The 15,962-nt window shown below is 38.7% G+C and overlaps 1 long non-coding RNA gene across 1 annotated transcript; it reads right to left on the reverse strand.

Annotated features, from left to right (window-relative positions):
- Nucleotides 1-15,297: 15,297 nt before the first annotated feature.
- Nucleotides 15,298-15,962, reverse strand: LOC125532241. Its single transcript, XR_007293909.1, has 2 exons — nucleotides 15,836-15,962; nucleotides 15,298-15,608 (listed from the first exon to the last, which is right to left on the reverse strand). It is a non-coding gene; the product is annotated as an uncharacterized LOC125532241 (long non-coding RNA).

Raw genomic sequence — 15,962 nt, forward strand, 5'->3', positions numbered from 1 at the left:
GTGGAGTAATAATAGTAGATGCAGAATCGTTCGGTCTACTTGTCACGGACGTGATGCCTATATACATGATCATGCCTAGATATTCTCATAATTATGCACTTTTCTATCAATTGCTCGACAGTAAGTATTTTTTCCCCCCACCGTAATACTTATGCTATCTTGGGAAAAGCCACAAGTGAAACCTATGGCCCGCGGGTCTATCTTTTATCATATAAGTTTCCAATCTATTTTATTTCGCAATCTTTACTTTCAATCTATATGATAAAAATACCAAAAATATTTATTTATCTCTATCAGATCTCACTCCCGTAAGTGACCGTGAAGGGATTGACAACCCCTTTATCGTGTTGGTTGCGAAGTTCTTGTTGGCTCCTGAAGATGCTGACAGGTATGAATGTTTAGTTGCTCAACGTGTTTTGAGTGTGCAGGTTACACAAGCTGAGCAAAATCAGAGGCATAATTTGTTCCATACAAAGGGAGTTGTGAAGGAACGTTCTGTTCGCGTGATCATAGATGGAGGGAGTTGCAACAACTTGGCTAGCATCGAGATGGTGGAGAAGCTATCTCTCACCACAAGACCACATCCACATCCTTACTACATCCAATGGTTCAACAACAGCGGCAAGGTTAAGGTAACACGTACTGTTCGTGTGCATTTTAGTATCTCTACATATGCTGATTATGTTGATTGTGATGTGGTACCTATGCAAGCATGTTCCTTATTACTTGGCACACCATGGAAATTTGATAAAAACTCTATACACCATGGTAGAAACAATCAGTATACTCTTGTTCATAAGGATAAAAATATTACTTTGCTTTCTTATGACTCCTGATTCCATTTTGAAATATGGTATTAATAGAGCTAATAAAGCAAAATAGGAGAAAAATAGGAGTGAAAATCAGATTGTGGCAAAAGAATTTGAGCAACAAATGAAGCCGAATAATAAACCATCTAGTGTTGTTCCTCAAATTAAATTGAAAAGTGCATGTTTACTTGCCACCAAATCTGATATTGATGATCTAGATTTTAGCAAATCTGTTTGCTATGCGTTTGTGTGCAAAGAGGCATTATTTTCATTCGAGGACGTGCCTTCCTCTTTGCCTCCTGCTGTCACTAACATTTTGCAGGAGTTCGCCAACGTCTTTCCACAAGACGTGCCACCGGGATTACCACCTATTCGCGGGATTGAGCATCAAATTGACTTAATTCCCGGTGCATCATTACCCAACCGTGCACCATACCGTACCAATCCAGAGGAGACGAAGGAGATTATGCGTCAAGTACAAGAACTGCTCGACAAAGGCTATATACGCGAATCCCTTAGTCCTTGTGCCATTCCTATCATTTTAGTGCCGAAAAAGGATGGTACATCGCGTATGTGCGTTGATTGTAGAAGCACTAATAATATTACTATCCGTTATCGTCATCCTATTCCTAGGCTAGATGACATGCTTGATGAATTGAGTGGCTCTACAATATTCTCCAAATTGATTTGCGTAGTGGATACCATCAAATTCGTATGAAATTGGGAGATGAACGAAAAACAACATTTAAAATGAAGTTTGGATTATATGAGTGGTTAGTCATGCCTTTTGGGTTAACTTATGCACCTAGTACTTTCATGAGATTAATGAACGAAGTTTTACGTGCTTTCATTAGACGATTTGTTGTAGTCTATTTTGATGATATACTGATTTATAGCAGATCTTTGGAGGAATATTTGGAACATTTATGTGTTGTTTTTATTGCTCTACGTGATGCACATTTGTTTGGTAACCTTGGGAAGTGCACCTTTTGCACCGACCGAGTATCTTTTCTTGGCTATGTTGTTACTCCACGGGGAATTGAAGTTGATAAAGCCAAGATTGAAGCTATTGAGGGTTGGTCGTAACCAAAAATGGTCACACAAGTGAGGAGCTTTCTTGGCCTTGCTGGATTCTATAGGCGTTTTGTGAGAGATTTCAGCACCATTGCTGCACCTCTCTACGAGCTTACAAAGAAGGACGTGCCTTTTGTTTGGGGTACCGCACAGGAAGAAGCCTTCACGGTATTGAAAGATAAGTTGACACATGCTCCTTTACTCCAACTTCCTGATTTTAATAAGACTTTTGAGCTTGAATGTGATCCTAGAGGAATTGGATTAGGAGGTGTGTTATTACAAGATGGCAAACCTATTTACATACTTTTCTGAAAAATTGAGTGGGCCTAGTCTGAATTATTCTACTTATGATAAAGAATTATATGCTCTTGTTCAGACTTTAGAAACATGGCAACATTATTTATGGCCCAAATAATTTGTTATACATTCTGATCATGAACCATTGAAACATACTAAAAGTCAAGCTAAACTGAGTCATAGACATGCTAAATGGGTTGAATTCATTGAGACTTTCCCTTATGTCATTAAACACAAGAAGGGTAAAGAAAATGTTATTGCCGATGCATTGTCTCGTCGCTATACTATGCTTTCACAACTTGACTTCAAAATATTTGGTTTGGAGACCATCAAAGATCAATATGTGCATGATGCTAATTTTAAAGATGTAATGCAGAATTTTAAAGAAGGAAGAACGTGGAACAAGTTCGTCGTTAATGATGGATTTGTGTTCCGTGCTAACAAGCTATGCATTCCAGCTAGCTCCGTTCGTCTTTTGTTGTTGCCGGAGGCGCATGGAGGAGGATTAATGGGAAGCTTTGGCGTGAAGAAGACGGAGGATGTACTTGCTACACATTTCTTTTTCCCAAGGATGAGAAGGGATGTTCAGCATTTTTTTGCTCGCTGCACTACATGTCAAAAAGCTAAGTCACGACTCAATCCTTATGGTTTATATATGCCTTTGCCTGTACCTAGTGTTCCTTGGGAGGATATATCTATGGACTTTGTTTTAGGTTTACCTCGAGCAAAGAATGAGAGGGATATCATATTTGTTGTCATGGATAAATTCTCGGAAATGGCACACTTTATACCATGTCATAAAAGCGATCATGCTGTTAATGTTGCTCATTTGTTCTTTCGTGAAATTATTCGCTTGCATGGTGTGCCAAATACTATTGTTTCAGATTGCGATACAAAATTTCTTAGACACTTTTGGAGATGTTTATGGGCTAAGTTGGGGACTAAACTGCTTTTTAGTACTACTTGTCACCCCCAAACTGATGGACAAATTGAAGTAGTCAATAGAACATTGTCTACTATGCTTAGGGCTGTTTTGAAGAATAATAAGAAAATGTTTGAAGAATGCTTGCATCATATTGAATTTTCGTATAATCGTTCATTGCATTCTACTACTAAGATGTGCCCTTTTGAAATTTGTATGGTTTCCTACCTCGTGCACCTATTGATTTTTGGCTTCTTCCATCTTCGGAGAAGGTCAATTTTGATGCTAAAGAACCTGCTGAATTGATTTTAAAAATGCATGAGTTAACTAAGGAAAACATTGAGCATATGAATGCTAATTATAAACTTGCTGGAGATAACGGTAGAAAACATGTTGTGTTTGCGCCTGGAGATCTTGTTTGGTTACATTTGCGTAAGGATATATTTCCTAATTTGCGCAAATAAAAGCTAATGCCACGTGCTGATGGTCCTTTTAAGGTGTTAGAGAAAATAAATGATAATGCATATAAACTTGAGCTGCCTGCAGATTTTGGGGTTAGTCCCACTTTTAGCATTGCAGATTTGAAGCCTTATTTGGGTGAGGAAGATGAGCTTCCGTCGCTGATGACTTCATTTCAAGAAGGGGAGGATGATGAGGACATCAATACCATTGTTACACCCACAACCCCTGCTACTATACATACTGGACCAATTAATAAAGCTCGTGCATGCCAATTGAATTACCAGGTACTTTTGTTTCTTGGTAACGATTCTAATGTTCATGAGAATATGATGCTACCTAAATTGGATACATTTGTTTTGCTTACAAACGAAGGGCCTATCTTGGACAAGAAAGATGAACCTTGGAGCAAGTTCAAGCATGGAGATGATGGCATGCGCAAGGGGAACAAGAACAGAGTTACAAGTGATGATTCCAGGACTTTGAAGCCACCATAACGAGTGCATGAAGCCTTGGACGAAATATACAAGATGCCACTTCATAAATTTTGCCTAGAGGCTATTCTAGGTGCTGCGTCACCTTATTTTCGGGCTAGGCCCATGTAATTTTGAAATACTTGATTATAGGCTATTTTTTGAGTCCATATGTGTGGGGAAACAAGAGTTAGGGTTGGTTTCGGACCCATCCGCCAAGGGCCACGAAATTCCCCCTCTCTCCTCCATATATACAGCCCTTAGGGCATTGTTTAGACTTTGGGTTTTGTTTAGATTAAAAGTTCGCCATAGCTGCAACTTCGCGTACTTCGTTTGTGTTCAATGACCAGACCAAGACATCATAGAACCCCACCTTGATCAATAAAGCTTTCATCTTATAATCGCAATATCCAGATTGCAATCTCAGTTTCTTGCTTGCTCTTCGTTTGGTTGTAGGAAATAGACCATAGTGGTTAGGTTGATCATGCTCCGGCATGATCAATGACCTCTCGTAGTTGGTTTCGCGATTGCTAAGGCGCGACGTCCTCGCACGTTCGTAGTCGGATCGTCAAAGTCTACTCCTCTGAAATGATAATCACCTTCTCATCGAAAGATGGGACAACTTTGCCTCTATCATTATGTAGGACATGGAACACTACATCATGATATGCATCTAATCTATGTGGATAACGTTTGTGGATTATTTAAGCTTGTAGGTTTACCCGGATATGAAGTCGAGAAGAAGGTCTTCCCTTTTTCTTTGAAGGGAAAGGCATTGACATGGTATAGGCGATGAGATGATATTGGAGCTTGGAATTCGACCGATTGAAATTGGAATTTCATCAAAAGTTCTATCCTATGCATCTGGTTCATCGTGATCATAATTATATATGGCCTCGTGCAGGAGAAAGTATCGCTCAAACTTGGGGGAGGCTTAAGTCAATGTTATACTCATGCCACAATCATGAGCTCTCAAGAGAAATCATTATTCATAATTTTATGCTCGGCTTTCTCGTAATAATCAATCCATGCTCGATACTTCTTGTACTGGTTCTTTTATGAACAAGACTACTGAATTCAGATGGGATCTTTTGGAAAGAATTAAATGCAACTCCGAAGATTGAGAACTCAATGAAGGTAAGGAGTCAGGTATAAAATTTGAATCTGATTGTGTTAAAACTTTTATCGATACCGATACTTTTTAGAATTTTAGCAATAAATATGGACTTGACTCCGAGATAGTAGCTTCTTTCGGTGAATCATTTGCTACTCATGTTGAGATCCCTAAGGAGAAGTGGTTTAAATATCCTCCTCCAATTGAAGTAAAAATAGTATAACCCATTGAAGCTAAAGAATAAACCAATACTTATAATGTTGATCTAGTTATCCCTAATTCTTATATTGAGAAACCACCTTTTCCTGTTAGGGTAAAAAAACTTGCTAAAGCATCAGTTTTAGTTCGCAAGAGTTATAGAAGAACACCTACACCCTCTAAAAAAATTAAAATTGAACCTAATGTTTCTATGGTTAAAGATCTCTTGGGAAAAATATTGATAGGCATATTATTTATTTGTGTGATCAAGCTACTAGAATTGCTAAACCCGATCAAAAGGACAAACATAGACCTATTGTTGGCGTGCCTGTTGTCTCTGTTAAAATAGGAGATCAATGTTATCATGGCTTATGTGATTTTGTGCTAGTGTGCGTGCAATTCCTTTTACTTTATATCAAGAAATAATTGATGATATTGCACCATCTGAAATAGAAGATATTGATGTTAAAGATGCTAATAGAGATACTGTCACACCATTTGGGATTGTTATAGATGTTGAAGTCTTGTGTGGGAAAATAAAATACCCTAGTGATTTTCTAGTTCTTGGTTCCCCACAAGATGATTTTTGTCCCATTATATTTGGTAGACCTTTCCTAAACACTGTTATGCTAAGATAGATTGTGAGAAAGAAACTGTTAGTGTAAGTTTCGGTGATGTGTCTCATGAGTTTAACTTCTCCAAATTCAGTAGACAACCTTGTGATAAAGAATTGCCTAGCAAAGATGAAATTGTTGGTCTTGCTTCTATTGTTGTGCCTCCTACTGATCCTTTAGAACAATATTTGCTAGACCATGAAAATGATATGTTTATGAATGAAAGAAATGAAATAGATGAGATATTCTTTAAAGAAATACCTGTTTTGAAACACAACTTGCCTATTGAGACTCTTGGAGATCTTCCACCCAAGAGTGATCCTATGTTCGATATCAACAATTGCCTGATACTTTGAAATATGATTATCTTGGTGAAAAGAAGATATATCCTATTATTATTAGTGCTAACCTTTCAGAACATGAAGAAAAGAGATTATTAAAAACTCTGAGGAAGCACCGAGCCGCTATTGGATATACTCTTGATGATCTTAAGGGCATTAGTCCCACTCTATGTCAGCATGAAATTAATATGGAGCCTGATGCTAAACCAGTTGTTGATCACCAACGACGGTTAAATCCAATGGTGAAGGAAGTGGTAAGAAATGAAATATTAAAGCTTCTAGAAGCAGGTATAATCTATCTCATAGCTGATAGTAGATGGGTGAGTCATGTTCATTGTGTCCTAAGAAGGGAGGTATTACTGTTGTTCCTAATGATTAAAATGAATTTATCCTACAAAGAATTATCATGGGTTATAGAATGGTAATTGATTTTACAAAACTAAACAAAGCTACTAGGAAACATCATTATCATCTACCTTTAGTTGATCAAATGCTAGAAAGACTCTCAAAACATACACATTTCTGCTTTCTAGATGGATATTCTGGTTTTTTCCAAATACCTGTGTAACAAGAGGATCAAGAAAAAACTACTTTTCCATGCAATTTTTGTACTTTTGCTTATAGACGTATGCCTTTCGGTTTATGCAATGTACCCACTACCTTTCAAAGATGTATGACTGCTATATTCTCTGACTTTTTTGAAAAGATTGTTGAGGTTTTCATGGATGATTTATCCATATACGGAACTTCTTTTGATGATTTCTTAAGCAACCTTGACCGAGTTTTGCAGAGATGTGAAGAAACTAATCTTGTCTTGAATTGGGAGAAGTGCCACTTTATGGTTAATGAAGGTATTGTCTTGGGACATAAAATCTCCGAGAGAGGTATTGAAGTTGATAAAGCTTAAGTTAATGCTATTGAAAAAAAATTGTGTCCTAAAGATATCAAAGGTATAAGAAGTTTCCTTGGTCATGCTGGTTTCTATAGGAGATTTATTAAAGACTTCTCTAAAGTTTCTAGGACTCTTACTAATCTTTTGCAAAAAGATGTTCCATTTGTTTTTGATGATGATTGTGTTGAAGCATTTGAAATTCTTAAGAAAGCCTTAATCTCTGCACCTATTATTCACCAGCCTGATTGGAACCTACCCTTTGAAATTATGTGTAATGCAAGTGATTATGTTGTTGGTGCTCTTCTAGGACAAAGAGTTGATAAGAAATTGAATGTTATCCCATATGCTAGTAAAACCCTAGACAGTGCTCAAAGAAATTATGTGATACGTCTCCAATGTATCTATAATTTTTTATTGTTCCATGTTGTTATTTTATCATTCTTGGATGTTTTACAATCATTTTGTAGTCATTTATATCATTTTGGTACTAACCTATTGACATAGTGCCAAGTGCCAATTGTTGTTTTCTGCATGTTTTTCACATCGCAGGAAATCAGTACCAAACAGAGTCCAAACACAAAAAAAAATTTTGTGGAATTTTTTTGGACCATAACACATCCAATGTGCTAGAGAAGCACGTGGGGGGGTGCTCCGAGGGGAGCACAACCCACTAGGGCGCGCCTAGAGGCCCAGGCGTGCCCGGGTTGGTTGTGCCCACCTTGGATGCCTCGCGAACCGACTCTTTGCCCTATAAATACCCCAATATTCCACAAACCCTAGGGGAGTAGACGAAAATCAATTCCAGCCGCCGCAAGTTCCAGAATCACCAGATCCAATCAAGACACCATCACGGAGGGGTGCATCATGTCCATTGGTGCCTCTCCGATGATGCGTGAGTAGTTCTTTGTAGACCTATGGGTCCTTGTTAGTAGCTAGATGGCTTCCTCTCTCTCTCGTTTGATTCTCAATACAATGGTCTCTTGGAGATCCATATGATGTAACTCTTTTTGCGGTGTCTTTGTTAGGATCCGATGAACTTTGAGTTTATGATCAGATCTATCTTTTTATTGATGAAAGTTACTTGAGTCTTCTTTGATCTCATATATGAATGATTTCTTATAGCCTCCTATTTCTTCTCCAATATTTGGGTTTTGTTTGGCCAACTTGATCTATTTATCTTGCAATGGGAAGAGGTGCTTTGAGATGGCTTCGATCTTACGGTGCTTGATCCCAGTGACAGAAAGGGAACCGACACGTATGTATCATTACTATTAAGGATAACAAGATGGGTTTTATTTCTACATAAATAGATCTTGTCTACATCATGTCATCGTTCTTATTTCATTACTCCGTTTTTCCATGAACTTAATACACTAGATGCATGCTGGATAACGGTCGATGTGTGGAGTAATAGTAGTAGATGCAGGCAGGAGTCGGTCTACTAATCTTGGACGTGATGCCTTATTTGAAGTTATATCAATTGCCTTATTTGAAGTTCTATCGTTTGCTATTTTTCGAGAGAGAAGCCATTAGTGAAACCTACGACCCCCGGGTCTCTTTTTCAATATATTTGCTTTTGCGATTTATTTTCCTTTTCTTTTATAATTAGATCTATTAAACCAAAAATACAAAAATACCTTGCTGCATTTTATTTGGTATTTGATCTATAAATATTTACAACTATCTCACGTCCGTTTGCCTATCTCTGGCGTCATTGCCTGAAAGGGATTGACAACCCCTTTAACACGCCGGGTTGTGAGCATTTGTTATTTGTGTGCAGGTATTGTTTACGTAGTGTTGCTTGGTTCTCCTACTGGTTCGATAACCTTGGTCTCATCACTAAGGGAAATACATATCGTCGCTGTGCTGCATCATCCCTTCCTCTTTGGGGAAATACCGACGTAGTTCTAGCAGACATCAAAAGGAATTTCTGGCGCCGTTACCGGGGAAACATCATCAACATCTACTAGGTTCCTAATCAAAAATATCATCTCCTCGCAATTTACATTATTTGTCATTTGCCTCTCGTTTTCCTCTCTCCCACTTCACAAAATTGTTTGTTTTATTCGCCCTCTTTTTCTTTCGCCGTTTTCTTGTCAGATCTATCCTTTACTTGCAATCATGAGTGATTTCAGTATGGCAGCAACAGATGATGGCCTAACTCCTAAGATTGGATGTATGGGAAATTTTGATGCTAAAACTTTTATCTTTGGGCAAGGGAATTTTATGGGAAAAGAACGTATCCAAGAATGTTTCAACTGTGTTGGAAATTTAAGTCTTGATGATGCTCCTATACTTAGAAGGACTAGATCTTATTCGGAAGCTATTTCAGCACTAGTTCTAAAACTTGAAAGTAAATTTATTCATACTCATCCTACATTGCAAAGATTGTTTTTTGAGGTTCCCGTTATAAAGAATCCTAAGGCTAAAAAGTTGGCCACGCTCGTTCTTATGAATGAATTTGACTACATAATACGGGAAACTAGGGAAATATTTGATTTTTATGGTATGAATCGTGAAAGCCCATGATAGATGAAATTATTTACAATAGTGATTATGCATTAAGAAATTTTCTTGGGGATAATCAAATCTTTGATGAGAATCTTAAAAAGGAAGTCCCCATTTTAGATATATTCCAACAAGTTTTCAATAATGTTAATCAACATTACTCTTGGATTATTGCTGAAAATCAGAGGGGTTATGATGATAGGCAACTTAATAGTGCTAAAGTCTCTATGGATAATACGTTTTTATGTTGTATTTACAAAACCTCTTGACAAAAACACCTCTAAGGAAATTAAGGAGAAGGACACCAAAACTTAGATCCTTACTTTATGCCTAGCTAGGGGCGTGAAACAATAGCGCTTGTTGGGAGGCAACCCAATGAATAAGATTTATTTTTGATTTTTTCTTTCTGCTCTTGAGTGTTTGCACAATTATTCTACTATTATGATTGTGTTTTTTGTGTTTTATTTAGTGTTTGTGCCAAGCAAAGCCTTTAGGATCTTCTTGGGTGATAGTTGTTTGATCTTGCTGAAAAATAGAAACTTTGCACGCTAGTCACAGAATTGTTAAAAATCACATAAACATGATAAAATACCCATTATTTTTGCAGAAGATTAATATAAAAATTTCTCACATGGTCCTAAGTTTTCAGAATTTTTGGATTTACAGAAGTATTTGAAATATCCAGATTGCTATAGACTGTTCTGTTTTTTGATAGATTTTGTTTTCTTTGCATGTGTGCTTGTTTTGATAATTCTATGGTTTTCCTTGATGAGTTTTGCCATAGAAAAGTTGAAATAAAGTAAATATAATGCAAGAATAAAATATGAATTGTTTTCCTACAATACTTATAGTAGTGATTTGTTTTCTTATACTAACGGATCTCACGAAGGTTTTGTTGAGTTTTGTGTGATTGAAGTTTTCAAGTTTTGGGTGATGTTACGATGGACGAAGGAATAAGGAGTAAGAAGAGCCTAAGCTTGGGGATTCCCATGGCATCCCAAGTTATTATCCAAAGAGAAGCAAGCAACTAAGCTTGGGGATGCCCGAGTGGCATCACCTCTTTCTTCTAACGACCATCGGTATTTTACTCGAAGCTATATTTTTATTCGTCACATACTATGAGTTTTTCTTGGAGCGTCTTGTATGATATGAGTCTTTGCTTGTTTTTCTTTGTGTTTTGAGTCATGAATCCTTGCTGGGAACACCTATTTGAGAGAGCCAAAATTATGCCATGACTTGTTAGAATTGCTCTCTATGCTTCACTTCAATTTTTATGAGCTATGGAATTGCTCTTGTGCTTCACTTATACTCCCTCCGTTCCTTAATATAGGGTGTATAGTTTTTGGCACGGAAATTAAAGAATGCATGTGGAGGGAAAATTTCACAAGCTTTGGGCGAGAATACACCTGACTAATTGACATGAGAAAATAGAGGAGCTTTCCTAATATAAGGAAATGTAATCAAATCCCTAAAAACATGATCCGGACGAGTGGTGCATCGCAAAACACCTTATATTTTGGATTTTTTCTCAAAAATCTATACACCTTATATCAAGGAACGGAGAGAGTATCTTTTTGAGCATGGTAGGCTTTGTTACTTTTGAAGAAATGCTCTCTTTCTTCACTTAGATTTATTTGAGAGTTAGTAAAATTTTAAAGAAATTATATCTTGCTTCACTTAAATTAATTTGAGATAAAGATATATTATGCTCATGATCTTCACTTATATTTGTTTAAGATTATCAAAAGCAACACATGAAAATTAGTCCCAAAGTGATAGATATCCAAGAAGGATATAATTAAAACTTTCATGAAGATCATCAGACAAAAAAACATGATTCCTTGAAATAGTTTTGAGATATGATGATGTGATATGTGAGTCATGTTGATGAGTAATTGTGCGTAAGAATATTGGTGCTAAGGTTTGTGATTCCCTATGCAAGCACGAAAGTCAATAGTCATGCAATGAAATTATATCCTACTTGGGGTGCATTATTCGGTGTTAATTATGCTTAATGCTCGCTTATGAGATTATTCATTTCTTGGTTGGTCGCTTCTCAATCTTTTGCTAGCCTTCATTTTGCACTAAGTATGATCACTACTTATGCATCCAAAAACCTCTAAACTAGTTTTGCCACATGAATCCACTATATCTACCTATATGCGGTATTCTTTTGCCGTTCTAAGCAAATTTGTATGTGCCATCTCTAATTTTCAAAATAAACTTCTCTTTTGTGTGTTCGTACTGCTCGCGAGGCGGTGAGGGGTGGCTAATATTTTCCATGCTAGATGTGTTATTCTCACAATGAGTGTTTATTCACTTGTAATTGCATGAGAGTAAGGCAAAGATATTAGGGATGCCCAGTCCCGAAATGAAAAATGAATTTACTTTATGTTGTCAAATAACAAATTCCTTGGAAAGTGTTGGTATGGAGGGAACCCGTGGATACGGTTAGCCATGGAAAGTGAAAGTATGGTGGAAAAAGGAATAAACATTATTTTTCTGTTTGGGAACCGCCTATGATATATCTAGCATGGGAAGTGTTGGGAACTCTAAGTCATTTTTGTTGGTGGGAAAAGCATACCTCCCAAAATGTTTTTATTTCTAAGTTTTTCGCTTTGAGCTCCGGCACCTCTACAAATCCATACTTCCCTCCGTGAAGGGCCTTTCTTTTACTTTATGCAATTTTTTATTTTTTATTTGAGTCTCCATCTTCTCTTAAAAAGAACCAACTAGTGGGCACTATGATCGTACTTGAGCATTGGGTGTAGCTAATATGCGAGTGTGTTTCATGAATGGATCACTGATTGAGCATGATGGGTTAGGGATAACTTATTTTAGCGTTGATATTTTGAAAGACATGGTTGCTTGTTGATATGCTTGAGTATTTAAGTCTCATGTCAAAACTAGACTATTGCTTTGAACCATATAAAAGTCCAAATGTCCATGCTATAAAGAAAAGAATATGAGATGCCATGTTAGGCAGCATTCCACATCAAAAATTCTGTTTTTATCATTTACCTACTCGAGGACGAGCAGGAATTAAGCTTGGGGATGCTGATACGTCTCCAATGTATCTATCATTTTTTATTGTTCCATGCTGTTATATTATCATTCTTGGATGTTTTACAATCATTTTATAGTCATTTATATCCTTTTTTGGTACCAACCTATTGACATAGTGCCAAGTGCCAGTTGTTGTTTTCTGCATGTTTTTTACATCACAAGAAATCAATACCAAATGAAGTCCAAATGCAGCGAAACTCTTGGTGGATTTTTTTTGGACTAGAAGACATCTAGTGGGCCGAAGAAGCACCTGGGGGGTGCTCCGAGGGGAGCACATGTCACGACCTGGATTTGGTAGAATCCAAGTCTCTGTGCTTATTGTGCTATCCCTGGATCATACACAGCACACACAGTAACAAAAATTATTATCAGCAAGACATACATCATTCTACTACAATGGTAGATATATATATATATACATCTGGGCTATTCTGTTACGCGTAACAGAATATTATTCTGTTACCCTTCTTGAACTGACGAATTCGAGGGGTTGAACTGATGCTCTCATTTTTGTCGAACTGATCATCTTCTTTATGAATTGATGCTCTCGGTTTGGACCTGTGTTATTGGGCTAATGGTGTTTTCATCCCCGCAGCGTAGTCGCCACAGCCCCTGTCGCCGTCGAGTAGCTCGAGATGCTCGCCCTGAGGGCTTTCGTGGGCGCCGAAATGAACCGCCACGACCTGGGCGCGTCCGGCGAGATCGACAAGACGTCGCGCGAGGTCGCCTCGTCGGACATGGAGTCGGAGCCGCCGTGGCGCAAGCAGGTGACGGTCCGCGGGATGGTGGCGGCGCTGCTCATCAGCGTGGTGTACACATCGATCGCCATGAAGCTTAGCCTCACCACGGGCTCATCCCCACACTCAACGTCTCTGGCGCACTGCTCGCGCCTCGGCTCAAATCAACATGGTCGCATCAGTAGCAGGCACGGGCAAGGTAACGTGCTGAATTGCGAGGCATCAAGGGCGCCATGGTCAAATTAAATCCCCGCGGATCCAGCGCGTAGTAGGGAGGAGAAGAGCTCGGAGAAACGCAAGACCAACAGCCGTCTCCAACATGATGGCACCGTCGACTTGCAAGGAAGGAGGGATGCGGGTAGGAAACCTGCTGTGGAGGAGGAAGTGATGGAGTGCAGTGATTGTGGCGTCTATCTCCTCATCCACCGCCATCGACTGCCCCTCCGTGACTCAGTGGCCATCCCATCAGGGATGTCGATCTTGTGGGAAGAAGGAGAGAGGCTTGGAAAAGGGAGGGGCAGCAGAGAGTTAGGGATAGGATAGAGGATGCAGCAGACGGTGGCTTCTTGCGGCTGTCGGCCGAACCCCTTGCAAGAAACGGCAGCACACCGCAGTGCTGTGCGGACGAATGCGACCAAGAGACAGTGGGTGGGGATGAAATCAGAGCCGAGAGTGCATCGGCGACAGCCAGAGGCAGGTTACGACGATGACTGGTGGGGGCGCATGACAGGCCTGTGTGGCTACAAGGTGTGTATGTGCTATTGAATTTAGCTATTCTTGTCAAGGCCTAGTTCAGGCACAATAGCTTAGACTGTCCTCTCCGTTTATGTCCAGGCCTTCCTCTGCATTGCGCTGCTCATTGCTTTCACAAACAAGACTTTACTTTGTATTCCTCACTGCTATTTTGTCGATTTTGAAGTTCCAGTTTTTTCTGTCCTTGAACTTACCCAAGTTTTTTCCTAGTAAAATGTGCACTCTCTTTTGGAAACAGAGTGTATGAACGTTCACACGGAGAGTAATTGAACTTTTGAGCACTTTTTTATATAAACATCCTTTTTTTTCTAACCCTTGTTTATTAACTTCATGTGGAAGTGCCACATTTTCTTTCGCAGGTGAAACTTTTTTGTTGTGCGGGTTTTGGACTTATCTGTCTTTCTAGTTTGAACTCACCCGACATTTTTTAACTGATTATAAAGCACGTAGTGAACGTCTACACTTAGTGTATGTTTACTTGTACAACCAGGGGAGTATACTATGTGAACATTTATTATATAAACATTTATTCACAAAATACAGGGAAGTCAATAAAGAGTGAGTAGGGCGTTTCGGTGCCCAGGCTCATCTGCACCCAGTTAGAAAAAAATTCTCAAGTAATGCAATCTGTAGCAAATTTTCACGTTGAACTTTCCTAGTTCAGATCATTGAACTCTCCCAGCCGGCGATGCTTCTCTCAGGACGGAACCTAGTGGACCCTGCAAACGGAAAGCCCAGCGCGGCAATGTTAGTAGTACTTCCCAAGGTGTTGCATCTGTACTCACTATGGCGATGTGTTTGTACTGCCCAAAAACATACGCAGGAGCAGAATGTAAACATTTTTTTAAACTTGTGCTCACAGGAATAGTGACAACACCTAAAGAGCATGTTATTTTCCTCGGGTCTATTGACGGACTTCCTCAAATTTCATAGACAAACTGACTCTGTTTTATTTTTTTGAACTTACATGCTAGTAATAATTAAACATTCCCATACAAATTTTTCACTATTCGTGGCATCATGGCATCAACCAAAATAGGTAGGAGAGAGCACTATCAAACTGATCAATGTTTTTGATTCATACTGGTCAATGTTTTTAATTCAAACAAGTTTTCCTTTCTAGCACAAACATCTAACTGTTATGTACACTTTCTTTAAGAAGTAGCAATCAAATCATCATAGACAGAAAGTTCGAATTTGCAGTTGGTGCTATGTGTACGGATTCCATGTTTTGGTCGTCCTCATTGTCTATGTCATGTACTTCATTCTCATCCTGCTGGTGTTCTTCGTTCTAGTGATCGGCGGCGTCATAGAGAGCTAGTGATCAGCGTCTGTCCAAACCTCTCTGGTGCTGGAGTACAGGGAGAAACAAAATAGTGAGAGAAAAGAGCAGTAGTGAGAAACGAATTAGAGGTGAGCTACAAAATAGGGTGAGGGTGGTTCTTTTTCAACTGGTCATGGTTTGTTTTTCGAACTTATCTAGTTTTAAGATATGAACTTCCTGGTGCAATTATTCTTCGTCGATACAAGTTTACTAACCAAAATAACTGCAATACAAGGAGGAATGAAATTGTATACCAGGAGAAGTACACGCTCACCGAGGTCCTTCAAATCAGTGGCACTGACGGGATGTTGGAGGATGGTCGTGAGCCTGCAAATCCAGTGAGGGAACTGAAACCAGCGGCAGTAGAGTACTTTGTCAAAC

The sequence above is a fragment of the Triticum urartu genome, unplaced genomic scaffold (assembly GCF_003073215.2).
Source record: "Triticum urartu cultivar G1812 unplaced genomic scaffold, Tu2.1 TuUngrouped_contig_9472, whole genome shotgun sequence".
NCBI lineage: Eukaryota > Viridiplantae > Streptophyta > Magnoliopsida > Poales > Poaceae > Triticum > Triticum urartu.